Genomic DNA, 14,060 nt, shown 5'->3' with positions numbered 1-14,060 from the left:
TCAAAAAGCAAGACCACAGCTAACTGTCATGGGGAGAGAAAGGCACACCGGGGGTTCTAGTTGCTGATTATGTTCTTTATCTTGACCTGGGCCGTAGTTAAGTGGCAGTTAAATTAGTTTGCTTGAAAATTCTTTGTTAAACTATAGACGTACTTTATGCACTTTTCTGTATGTGTAAAGTGTTCCAGAATAAAAATTCATAAACAAAGTCAGAGCAAGAAAAGAAGCAATGTACAGATGAGAGAGAAATCTGAGGAAATCAGGGAGACTTCCTGGAAGAGGGGGTCCATTCAGCAGATGCAGACTGAGAGTCCTCCACATACTAGACCCTGAGGTGTCAAAAGTAATCAAACACTCAGACTCTCTGCCCTTGTAGAATTTACATTCCAGGGAAGGAGGCAGATAGGAATCAAACAAACAAATGCTTAAATTACATGCCATGGTAATGACCTTGAAGGTGAAGCCCAGGGGCCTTTACTCTGTGTGAAGTACCATCTGAGCTGAGATCTGAAGGGTGAGTATGGGTTGCTCAAGAATGATGGCCGAGAAGGGCGCCTGGGTGGCTCAGTCGGTTGAGCATCCGACTCCGGCTCAGGTCATGATCTCACAGTTGGTGAGTTCAAGCCCCGCGTCGGGCTCTGTGCTGACAGCTCAGAGCCTGGATCCTGCTTCCGATTCTGTGTCTCCCTCTCTCTCTCTGCTCCTCCCCTGTTCATGCTCTGTCTCTCTTTCTCTCTCAAACATAAAGAAACATTAAACAATTTTTTTAAAATGAGGGGCGAGAGAATTTGGAGGGGAACAACACCAGTAAAGGTTCTCAAGAGGCAAGTGGGCCCCAAAGAGCTCCTGAAAAGCTCACGTGGCTGTGTGCAGAGAACCAGTGAGGAAACTGCATGAGGTGAGTAGCCCGCGGGGGATATTTGAACTGGGCTTTGCAGGTTGGATAGGAGTTCGTCAGGCAGAAATTGTAAAATCCTCGCAGACTGGGATTCTATGTCTTGCTTACCTACGCCTAGCCCATAGTTCCTCTTGTGTTAAATACGTGATTTCGCTCGGAAAGTCAGAAGAGGAATGTAGAGGTTATAAAACTGGAGACACAGAGACTTGGGGGTGCAGCAGGCTCAGGGCTGGAGGAGGGAGTTTCCTTGGCACCTCCGGCTCTGTCTTCTCTGTCAGCAGCTTTATGGGGCTGGTGAAGTCATCGACAGAGGGAGGAGGGAGCTGGAAAGGGAAACTCCAAGAGAAAAGCCATCTGCTCCTGGAAGCAGCCGGGGTCCCAGCTGCCGCAGCCTCCAAACCGCTGCGTCGCCTCCTCCACACCCCCACCCCAAACCCCAGGGTCTCAGGAGAGGGACAGCAGCCGGGCCCTGGGATGCTGGAGCCAGACGCACTCAGACGAGCAGCCGCGGCTGCGGTGGCCTCGGGAATCTGGTTGTTAGCGGGCAGCTGAGGGAGCCGCGCTGTCTCCCCTGTGTTTACTTGGCTTCAGTGCGGGGCTGGAAATTGGATCTCCGTGGGGACTGTGCCTGGTCAGCCCCTGCCCGGAGTCCCTGGCGGAGCCCTGGCCGCTCAGAGCTGCTCGGAAGAAGCGGTCCGGTTATCTGGCTGAAGTGAGACCGCAAAGCAAGCAGAGACGGGACATGCCCGATCACAAACTGAGAGAGGGAAGTGCCCGTTTGTGGGGGGCTCATGACGTGCCAAGCGCTGGGCTACGTGCTCTACATATAACATCCCCGCAAGGGAAGGATGCTGGTTTGATCGTTGGGGAAGTCGCGGCTCAGAGAGGGCAAGTAACCTGTCCAAGGCCACATGAGTTGGAGCTGGGTTGGAGTCCAGATATGCCCAATGTCGAAGCCGGTTCTCCTACCCATCCAACTCTCTTGCTTCCCCAAATCATTCACTATACACCTGGGGCACCGAAAACCCAGCACTCCAGCCAGGGGCTCCAAGGAGATCTCCATCCACTGCAGACTTCCTGTCTGTGACTGATCCTGGAGGTGGGGACATCTGTCCTCACCTAACCTGACCACCTCCCCACCTCTCAGTGACCTCTCTGATCCCACCTCTCAAGCACCTGCATCCCTAACTAGGCTTCTGACTGCCTTGAATGGCCCTGGAATGCGTCGGCAGATATTGAGTTTCCAACATTGAGTTTCGGGCATCCAGCACCAGCATCCAGGGCACACTGGGGAAAGCCAGGTCTGCCCCTGACAGCTGTGTGGCCCTGAACATGGGACGCAGCCTCTCCATGAAACGGGCACTTTCAGCACTATCTTCTTCATGTAGTCCCTGATCTCTGGCATACAGCAAGTGCTCAATAAATAGTATGCCCTGGCTTCAAACTTTGATTTCTTTTGTTTTTATTTTTATTATTTTTTTTTACTTTTGACTGGTTTTCAGGCTCTTTCTTCCAGGAATGTGCTACACATTTTGGAGAAACAGACCACGTACCTATTGCCAAGAAACCCGGAACATTACCAGGAATATGCCAGATACTAAGAACTCCGCTGTTGATGGGAAAGATGATCTTCCCTGTTCCCCTCCATCTTTGTTCCATGTCTGTGCCTGTCTGTCAGCCATGTTGAACCTGTTTACAACATCAGGCTGAATCCCATATGGAGTAAGAGATTCCAGTGCTTGCCTTACCCGGTGGAGCTGAGTATCTAACCTGAATCCCTCTCACTGTAATTCTAGGCCATTTTCTCAGACTCAGCCCTGAGGTGATGGGAACAGCTGCTCTTTGTCCTCGGAGAGGTCATTGCCCTCAGCAGGAAGAAAGCCCACCCCCCAACCCAAGAATGTCCCGGGTACCTTTCCTACCGGAAATTTCTGCACCGAATTGCTTTCCTCTTCTTTGATGCAATAATGTCTTTTTGGGCCAGTCTTTCACCCACCAGGCCTTTTAGGGGAATATTCCTGTGATTTCCCAGCTTGGGGAATTCCAAGGAATTCCAGTCAGGCATCCAGGACCCTGTCCACCTCACAGGAGCCTAGCCTGCCCCACGTCTGACGGAAAGGAAAGAAGGGATGGGAGAATGAGTTGGTGGCCCAGAAGGTTCCTGACTCACTGTCTCTTGCTCCCAGGCCACTGGACCCAGTGTGGGGCTCTCACCCCCTCTCTCCTGAAGCCGGGTACCCTCTGGCCAGCCCCAGACAACAGAAGTCAGGCTTGCTGCATAAAGAATGTCAGGGACACGGTGGTCACCAAGCCTCCAACCCTCGCCTTTCAACTTCCTCTTAGAATTTTGTGTCCACATCCTGTGTCGGCACCTGCAACCTTGAGTGCGGACTGCTCCTTGTGAGGTGACCTCACCAGTAAGGCTGGGGCTCTTGGGAACAAAACTAAAGCAGTGTTGATTCAGCGTGCACAGATGCACACATGCGCACGCGCACATGCGTACCACCTCTGTGTGCGTTAAGGGCCATGGTGGCCTCTTGGGCTGCAGGCTTTCTGAGCACACCCTGGCCCTCAAACCTCATGACCCGGGCCTGGAAGCTCACCAGTAAGTCCCCACAGCCCTTCCCAAGGCCTGAAACTCGCCACAGAATTGGATGCTAGAGCTAGGAGCCACCCGTGCTCCTGCTCAGGGCATCAGTCCCCCACAGTTTGCCTTAGGGATCAGGGACGGGGAGCTCATGACCTGGCAAGGCACCTCACCCCACGGTCAGACTCCTCTGGAGGAGCAGCTGGAGCTGGGCGATGGCATCACAGAGACCTGAGTTCAAACCCCAACTCCAGGGCTTGCTAGCTGGGTGACCTCAGGTGAAGCTGCCTGACCTCTCTGAGCCTGCATTGCTCATCTGTACAGCAGGGAGCTCAGTATATGCCTTACCGAACCTGTATGAGGATGAAATGAGAGAACATATGGAAACCCACTTGGCAGCGGCAGGGTCCCTGTCCCTGGAGATACTGAGCATAGTGACTGTCATCACGATCACCACTGATAGCTACTGAGAAATGGGTGTCCTGCGCTGTGCTCAGGGCCTCGTGCGGCTTATGCCGACCGATCTTCACAGCAGCCTCTAGGGGGAGCACTGCTCTTGCTCCCATTCGACAGATGAGGAAGCACTTCGAACGTGTAACTTGGCAAAGCCACACAGGTAGGAAGCACAGGGCTGGGATTCAGACCAGCCAACCTAACCGGAGTGCCCGCTTGGTTAACCCCTGTTGCATCTGGCTCTTCAAGTCGGCTGGGGGTGAGCATGATAAATGCTAGTCATCCCTGAGATTAGAATTCCCGGATTACCAAGAGCCCCTTGCTCCCAGCCTGAAGCCCTTCCCAAGATTTCGACACAAGGGTTTTTTTTTCTCGTGGTTTCTCTGCTGCTCCTCTCCAAGCTTCTCAGAGATAACTTGGCCTGGGTGATTCACTAGCCCCGGGAGCGCTGTCTCAGGTCCTTGATGTATCTGCTGAGAAGCAACGCTCTGCCCCTTCCTCCATTACCAGGAAGAGCCCATTCCCCCCAAGGTATCTGTGGCTGCGCTCTAGATTCTTCCTCCTGAAGAAGGAATATGGAAACATGTTTCCACAGCACAACACAACTTTATATAGAACATCTGACATCCCTGTTTCAGATCATCCTTTTCTCCCTAACACCAGGCCTCCAAGAGTTTTTCCCTGCCCTTGTCTCCCNACCCTGTTAAAAACAGGAATTCTGCTGCCTCCAGCTCCTCACCCCCAAACTTCCCACAGCGACACCCACCACCAAATGGCCTTCCAATTAACTAGAGCCCTCCCCCCCCCTTACAGGGCAAGGGGGCCTTTGAGGGGCTCCTTCATTCCTTGGCACCGTGCCTGCTGTTGGGTGAGCTCAGGGATAACGATGATTGCACACAAAATTCTTCCTCCGATTAAGCAGCAGCACGCTTTATATTCTTCCCATTAATGATCCTAAAACATCAAAAGTGTCAGGCCTTGAAAATGATCTTATCCAGAATTTCTCAAGGAGGCGTGACCAGCCCTCACCGTGTGGGACTGTCCTGTGCGTTGGGGGACATTTAGAATTCCCGGTCTTACCCCGCTGTATGCCACAGCCCCCCATTTCTGTCCCTGTGACAATCAAAGTGCTCACCGCCCACCTTCCCAAGCCCTCATCTCCCCCTCACACCTGCATGCGTGCGCGTGCGCACACACAGATGGCGCACCTGCACACACACACAGATGGCGCGCGCGTGCACACACACACACAGATGGCGTGCGTGCACACACACACACAGATGGCGCGCGCACACACACACACACTCAGACAGCGCGCGCGCGCACACACACACAGATGGCGTGCGTGCACACACACACACAGATGGCGCATGCACACACACACACACACACACTCAGACAGCGCGCGCGCGCACACACACAGATGGTGGGGCACCACTCCTGCATCATTTCGCATGACGGGTAGCAGAAAGGCCACCCCACAATGTACCACTCAGGCCAATCGATTATTTGGAGCTGTAGGCACTCCTCTCTCTGCCGAAAGGCAGGTCCTCCTAAGGAAACTCAACCACCACAGCCCCTCCCCGAGGGCGTGGACTCTAGACTCAGGAGAGGACCCCAGAAAGTGGACACCACACGCTGACACATTGTGTCACCGCCCATCGCACCGCCCATCTGTTCTAAGAGCTCATTCATCCTTCCTAAAATCCACTTCCTCTCCCCTAGAGGCCCCCATCCCCTCCTCTCTTTCCCTAGGAAGATACTGTTTCCGGGGTGCTTGGGTGGCTCAGTCTTGATATCGGCTGAGGCCATGATCTCACACTTCTTGAGATGGAGCCCCGTGTCAGGCTCTGTGGGGTCCCTGCTTAGGACTTTCTCTCTTCTTCTCTCTCTATCCCTCCCTCTCTCTCTTTTAAAATCAATAAACATGAGGGGAAAAAGATACTATTTAAGCCTGAATTCTAAGATGGGGTTACTGTTCTTGGAAATCTCTCACCTATCCATGGTGTATACGTGTTAATAAGCTGCTGTTTGGTTTTCTCTCATTCATTTGTCTTTGTTTTTTGATTGGTTATTTATTTTTAAGAGAGAGAGTGGGAGCGGGGGAGGGTCAGAGAGAGAGGGAGACAGAATCTGAAGCAGGCTCTAAGCTCTGAGCTGTCAGCACAGAACCCGACACAGGGCTCGAACCCACGAACGGTGAGATCATGACCTGAGCCGAAGTCGGACGCTCAACCGACTGAGCTACCCAGGTGCCCTCGTAAAAGACATTTCAGCTAAGAGCTCAGAAGGATAAATGGAAAATGATTTGTCCTTCCTGCATCCACATGGGCTCAGGAAGCAGCAGGCTCTGCCTGAGACCACAACGCAGCTGAGGCAGGGACACAAGACTCCTGGCCGCAGGGGAGGGCCCAGCCCAGCAGAACTGCTCTCCCCACTCCCCCCTGCTTCATTCTGCTCCAGCTCTCTGCAAACCCAATTCTTTGTCCCTCCCTGGAAGGGCCCGGAGGGTGCCAGGCAGGCACCAGAAGAAAAAAACCCTCAGCATCTCATATTTTGAGGACTCACGGATTCTGCCTGGTTCCCAGTAAACCAGAAACATCGACGTCAAGTGAGGTTAGCGTGGCGCGGTGCCTGGGAAAGGCTGTGCCCGCCAGACCTCTGCCTGGCACGCCTCCTTTTTCCAGGGCCTGGCCCCCTCCAGCCTGGCCGTGGGGCTCCTGCTGTCAGCTGCCCAGTGATAGGGGAGAAACATGGGGGGATTTCCAGAATCCAAAAGCCCAACGTGCCAGCAAGCCATGCCTTCCAAATGGGAGGGCCCATCAGGCCAAACATACAGCTCCGGGCCCTGCCAGAGATAATGCCTGGGCAGGGGAAGGGGGGAGAGGGCGAGCCCAAGGAGATTCCTTCTACCGGGCACAGAGCACCTCTAGTCACTGAATGAATCATGCTGGTGACCCTGCAAGGTAATGCACCACATCCCCATTCCCCAGATGGGGAGACTGAGACTCAGACACAGGCCTGTCATGGAGGCCCGCAGCTCTGCTAGCTGTGTGACCAAGGACATGCACTCTGATGTCTCCGGGCCTTTGTTTCTCCTTCTGGAACATCAGGAGGGCCACCAGCCTCGGGGAGCGGCTCCGTGAGGCCACCTGAGGCACACGTTTGTGGCACTACGCCAAGGCCTGGCCGACAGCAGCTGCTGGAAATAAAGCTCTTGGAACAGGCTGGACCTGTCATGTAATCAAAACCCTAACTTGGCTGATTGTGTCTCACTTTAAAATGCAGTCGCTGAGCGACTCTGGGGAAGGGCAACTTTTCTGCTTGGCCCCAGGTAAGGGCTGTCATTCTGAGGCCCTGGCAGTGAGAGTGCCCAGACCCACACGGAATTTTCAGGCCCAGAAATAGAGGCCGCGGCCAGCCTCTCCTCTCCTCATTGTCACATCGCATAGTCCAGGCTGCTGTTCCGACCCAGCCAGGGTTTGAGCACCAGTGAAGGGAGAGAACAGGAGAGAGGACGGGAACTGCTTACAGGCTGCGTCCGTCTGTCCATCCGCGTGAGGCTCTCTGAGCCCGCAGCTGCCTTTCCCTTGGGCACTTTCACGCCAGTTTCTGAGGCTCCCTCTTCCTTCCCGCACAGAGACCCCCACTCCATGAAGCCTCCTCCCCACGAACACTCTGCCATGGAGACCCCTCCCCTTTCCAGAAGATTCTCTCAGCAGGTTTTGGAAGGGCCGCAGGTCAGCTCTCCTGGCCCTGCATAGGCCTCAGGAAACACCCTCTGGGAGAAGAGGCACTCATCCCCCTCCCCCGCCTCATTGTCCCCTCTTCCCTGACAGAGGCTACTTGCACCTCCTCCAGACCCCAGTGACCCCCAACTTCAGGGAATGCATGTCGAGGTCTCTTTAGGTGGTTCATTAAGGTGCAGCCCCCTCACATCCCTGCCCCTCATGCCCCAGCCCCCACAACAAAACCTTTCTTCAAAGAAATTTCTCACAAATCTCTTTCCCTTCTTTCCATGTTTTATATCCAAGGGTCAGGCATTCTCTGCCGTTTTCTCGCAAATTCCAGATTGAGTGACCTAGCCCAGCCCACCTGGGCTTTGAGTGCTATCACTATCAAGGAAAGAGGCACGAGCAATGCCATTCTAGCACCATCTCCTTCTACTTGGCGTGGAACTGGCCAGGGAAGGGGCAGGGGTGAAGAGAGCCCGCATTGTGGGCAGGAAATTTAAATCCTTAGGTAGCAAGTGGTAGGAATTTTAAATCCTATTTTAAACCAATAAAGGAATATCTGTTCAATGCAGAAAATTCAAACAGGCTTACAGACAAATAATGAACACCACCTATAATTCCACCTGCAGAGACAAATGCTAGAAAAATGTCAAGTCTTATGCTAAGTGTCCCATTGGGAGGGGCTAGAGGGCTGGGGCTTTAAGAACAGAGAGAAAGGAAGAGAGGGAGGGGTGAGGAGGGCAAGGGGGGGCTTCCTAATCAGGGGTGGACGCAGGCCAGGAGGGGGTGGCTGTGAGGAGGTCCAGGGAGGATGAACCCCAAACACACTCCACTCCCCCAATCCCTGTATGGAAACATCGGAGAGTCCAGATTGAGGGGGTCCTGAAAGGCCCGTCTCTTCTGTCACTGTGGACGGAGAGGGCAAGAATGAGCTCCAGAATGACTGAGATTTTCCCACTGGTCCAGTGGACCACGGTCTGAGTCAGATTTAAGGTAATTTTTAAGATTGAGACACACATGACATTTTTTATATGTCTGAGTTTGTGGTTGCATATCTGTACCTCCTACTCTCTGCCTCTGTCTCTGTACCTCCTACTCTCTGCCTCTGTCTCTCTCTAATAATTTTTAGAAATTGTGGTCGGTATGGATTATAGTACAAACCATAGCTAGATTATGGTACCCAGGGTTATCCCTTTAATAATTCATGAGTACTCTCTTATCGTTGAAGGCGCTTTTAATTAATATCCTGAGATCTAATTCACCTAACATAAAGTTTGCCATTTAAAATACACAATTCAAGGGACACCTGGCTGGCTCAGTTCATAGAGAGTGCAACTCTTGATCTCTGGGTTGTGGGTTTGAGCACCACATTGGGGATAGAGATTACTTTAAAATGTTTTTTTAAATTTTTTTAATGTTTATTTATTTTTGAGAGAGAGAGAGAGCACAAGCAGGGGAGGAGCAGAGAGAGAGGGAGACACAGAATCCGAAGCAGATGCGAGGCTCTGAACTATCAGCACCGAGCCTGACATGGGTCACAAACTCACGAGCCATGAGATCATGACCTGAGCCAAAGTCAGATGCTTAACCCCCAGATGCTGGGGGGGGGAGCCCCCAGGCACCCTCTAAAAACTTTTTTTCAAATAATAAAGTGTACAATTGAGTGGCTTTTGGCGTACTCACTAGGTGGTACAGCTTTCACCACTACTATCTAATTCCAGAGCGTTTCTATCATCCCCAAAGGAAACTACCTGTTAGCGACCAGTCCCCTTTCTTCCCTCTCCCTACATCCACTAATCTGCTTTCTACCTATGGATTTGCCATTCTGGATTGGTCACATAAATGGAGTCACATAAATAATTCTCTTAGCCTGTTTTCTTAGCATGTTTCCAAGGCTCATCCATGTTGCCGCACGGCACAGTACTTCTCTCCTGTGGCTGAACAGGATACCCCTGTGTTTATCCCTCCATTAGCTGATGGACATCTGGGATGCTTCCCCCTCTTGGATATTTATGAAGGATGCTGCCATGAGCATTCACATACAAGCTTCGGTGTGGACAAATGTTCCCATTTTTCCTGGATATACACCTAGGAGTTGAATGGCTGGGTCATATGGTAATTCTATGTTTAGATTTTTGAGAAGCCGCCAGGCTGTTTTCCGCAGTGGCCACACCATTTTATATTCCCATCAGCAATGTTCGAGAATTCCAATTTCTCCACATCCTCACCAACACTGCTTATTTTGCCTCACCCCCCCTTTTTTTGTTTAATTATAGCCCTTCTAGTGAGTGCGAAGTACTATCTCATTATGGCTTTGATTTGTATTTCCCCTAATGACTAATGATGTCGGGTATGAATATGCTTTTAAATAGTGATTTTAGTGACCATGTAAAAATTCCATGGTGGATTACTAAATGTATTTTTAATAGGCTGTTACTGAATATTCCCGTTGTTTCATTTTCCTAATTCACTCATACATATAAGCCTTTGTATATTGTAATTATCTCCGATTCAACCTCATGCATTCATTCACTCATCCATTCAACAGCTGTTGCTAAGCCAGGCCTATTCTAGGTGTTACTGCATCCTGCTGTACCATTAGAGAGCCTGAGGAATATTATTATTTTTTTAATGTTTATTTTTGAGAGAAACAGAGACCGAACATGAGACGGGGAGGGGCAGAGAGAGAGGGGGCACACAGAATCTGAAGCAGGCTCCAGGCTCTGAGCTGTCAGCACAGAGCCCAACACGGGGCTCAAACTCAGGAACCACAAGAGCATGACCTGAGCCGAAGTCGGACGCTCAATCGACTGAGCCACCCAGGCGTCCCAGCCTGAGGAGTATTATTAAGGAGAAGCACAAGGGTGCACACAAGAGGAGCGAGTCAGTCAGAGAGGGAAGCCACACAGGGCCTGAGGAGGGGGAGTTTGCCAGCAGGAGGGTGGAGGCAGAGAAGAATATTCTGGATAGAAAAGGCTTTGCTTATTTAGGGAATGAGCAAAAGACCCGAGTGACTGGGTGGACAGTGAGGAAAGAGGGGACTGAGGGAGAGGTGGAGCGTGGAAGTGGAGAGAGAGTGGGCGTGTGAGCATGGCTAAATCTGTAGACAATTGTTTTCTTTCCAATGTGTCATTTAAAATAACAAAGAAGAGGGGCTCCTGGCTGGCACAGTTGGTAGAGCATGTAGCTCTTGATCTTGGGGTTGTTAAGTTCAAGCCCCATGTTGGGTGTAGAGGTCATTTAAAAATAAAAGCTTCTTTTTAAAGTTTATTTACTTTGAGAGAGAGAGGGTGAGCATGAACGCACGAGTTGGGGAAAGGCAGAGAGGGAGAGAGAGAATCCCAAGCAGGCTTTGTGTTGTCAGTGCAGAGCCCCACTTGGGGCTTGATCTCAGGGTCGTGAGAGCATGACCTGAGTTGAAATCAAGAGACAGAGATTTAACCAATTGAGCTACCCAGGCACCCCCCCCCGACCAAAAATAAAATATTTTAAAAAATAAAACAGCAAAGGCGAGGTGATAAGAAGGGAGTGGGGGAGAGAGGGCTTCTGAAGACGGACACGCTGAAACACAGGGATTCTGGCCCAAAGTGTCCCTGTACGAGCCAGGCTGAGGAACTACCAGCTGCCCAGCCACTTCCACCACGTGCCGTGCCCCTGCTCGATCTGAGCGGCTTACACATGGCCACCAAACACCGTGCAGCATGATACTAGTGTCCTGGCCAGAGCTGCCTGCACCAAAGTGGGTCTTTGACCTACGAGCAGCCAGCCAATCTTGAACTTGGCTGCTGGCCCGAGAAGTGGCCCAGTAGGTTGAATAAGAAAATAAACATTTGGTGTTTGTCCCTGGTTCTTGGCACAAAGGTCCCAAGTCCCTTGGAGTTTATTGTCTTTTGTATGCTAATGAGATGGCCTGCAGTGGGGCCCTGGATAGGCTCAGGATGGGGGCTGGCTGTTCCCACGGCCTCCAACCCCCTGGGAGGGGAGAGAAGCTGGCGATGGATTTCAATCACCAATGGCCAGGGATTAAACCTATCATGCCTATACAATGGAGTTTCTAGAACAACCCCTACATAGAGTTTGGAGAGCTTCTGGGTTGGGGACTATGGAATTGCTGGGAGAGGGGCTTGCCTAGAAAGGGTAAGACCCGTGCCATCCCATCCACCTACTGCCATATTTCATCCTATGTGTCGCTCTCCACTGCCGGCTTCTGACTTGGATCCTCTCTAATGAACCAGCAACAAGAAGTAAAGCATGTTCTTGAGTTTTATGAGTTGTCCCAGCAAATTATGGAACCTGAAGAGGGGACTGTGGGAACCCCCGAGTTCCTAGCCAGCTGGTCAAGAAATACAGGTGATCCCTGGGGCTTGCGACTGGCATGGGAAGTGAGGACAGTGTTGAGAGACAGAGCCCCACACCGTGGCATCTGCATGAACTCCGGGACTTAGCATCACACCAGAAATGCTGGATTCCCCACCGGTGTCAGAGAATCAGAGACCGTGTATAGGAGTTCATTTGATCCATGACCTGTCCTGGTTGGTGACTTCCAAGCCAACCAAGTCCTCATTTTGGGGACACTGAGTGTAAGCTGGGAGTGAGAGCGGGAGCTGCGAGGTACAGGAAGGCAGGCAAAACAAAGCCACAAGACTGCAGAAGGCCCGAGCTCATGACGCCTTGGGCAGGCACAACCAGGGGGAGGCAGAGCCCACAGCAGCAGGTAGAGGGCATGGCAGAGGAGGACAGAGAAGACTTGATGGGCTGGCACTAAGGGATTCTGGAGAAGACAAGTTTCCCGGATCTGAACATTCTCCAACTAGCTTGCCTGACCCCAGGGTCCCCAGCTACACTGCAGGGAGCTCCTGGTTTCCTCACCTCCCTGTGCATCCCGCTTGCTGGAAGTGACCTGGCTGATCTCTGCTCCTTACATGCGTCTCGCGTTCCAGGCACAAAGGCCTGGGCCTGGCTCAAGAATTCGCAACCCCGCTTTTGCAGAAGGGGAGCTTGGAAGCGGGAGAGAGCTCTGTGGAAAGACATTGAAAAGCCTCAGCCTGAGCGATGGAGCAACTATTGCTGAGAACAGGGGTGCTGCGGGGCGGGGCGTGGGTTGGGGGAATGGGGAAGGCAATGGGTGCCGCTCAGATCCAGGAGCCAGAGAGCCCCGATCTGACTCCGAATCACTGTAAGACCTTGAGCAAATCCTGCGCCCTCTCTGTAGTTTCCCTGTCTCTGAGAGTAGTTGGCTGCTACATCTGTCCCATCCCAGTTGTGACTATTTGGTGAATCCAGGACATGAGAGGCAAAACTCACCTTAAAAAAAATTAAAATCCAGATTCTTAAAAATCCAATAAGCCAATAGATACTGTCATCAATTGTTTAAGAAACACAACATCAAAAAGCTTAAGATGGTCTCTACAGTTTTATTTTTATTTTTTTCAGAGAGAGAGAGAGAACGTGAACAGAGGAGAGGGGAAGAGGGAGAGAGACAGAATCCTAAGCGGGCTTCATGTCGAGTGTATATCCCATGAGCTGTGAGATCATGACCTGAGCCGAAATCAAGGGTCTCACCGACTGAGCCCCCCGGGCACAATTTTATTTTTAATTTTATTTTTAAAATCTGAAATGAAAAACTGCATAAGATCGGGATATTTGAAATACTGGCTCCAAGTGCTGGGAGGAAGAGAGGGGCCAGGTCTGCTGGGGAGTGTCCATCTTTATACCAAAAGGACATCTTCCACTCTAAGATGGAAAGATCCCCTCAGTTGAAATCCCTCAACATCTCAGAATGTCAGAAGGGTCCAAGATTCCAACAGTGCTCCAGACTTTAACATTCCAAAGGTTAGAAAATTTCCAAGGTTTCAAGACTTCTAAAGACCCCCCAAAGCTCTAACATTTCCAAGATTCTCAAAGTTCCAAAGACCTCAACTCCCCAGATTCTAAAAGCCTCCTAACACCTACTTTGGGCCAACGTGGGATCTAGCTTGAGGACTTTGAAAGGAGTAGGGCCGCCATCTTTATCTCCTGCTCTTCTCTGGGCTGCCATCTTTATCTCCTGCTCATTCTCTGGGCTGCCATCTTTATCTCCTGCTCGTTCTCAGGCCTGGGGCTGTGGCCGTCCCCTCCCGGCATGGCTATCCCTTAGGGTGGGTGGGGGGCAGTGTTTCCTGAGTTCAGAGTGGTCCCCGTGACTCCTGAGCAGACTAAGTTGGACCTTGGTCCCTCTCCACGTCCTTGTGAGCCCTCACTGCTCATATGCCCCGCAGGGCCCCTAATTCTTCTCTAGGAAAGGACGGTGTTGGCTGGGGCCCGGGGTCCCAAAGTTCCACTCCCTCATTTATTCTGGAAGTGTTCTGCCCTCAGACGCGCAAGCAGTAAGGGACCCAGGAAGGGATTT

Source organism: Crocuta crocuta, unplaced genomic scaffold (genome assembly GCF_008692635.1).
Source record: "Crocuta crocuta isolate KB4526 unplaced genomic scaffold, BGI_CrCroc_1.0 scaffold95, whole genome shotgun sequence".
Lineage (NCBI taxonomy): Eukaryota > Metazoa > Chordata > Mammalia > Carnivora > Hyaenidae > Crocuta > Crocuta crocuta.
The sequence above is the reverse complement of the archived record's forward strand: the minus strand, read 5'-3'. Positions refer to the sequence as shown.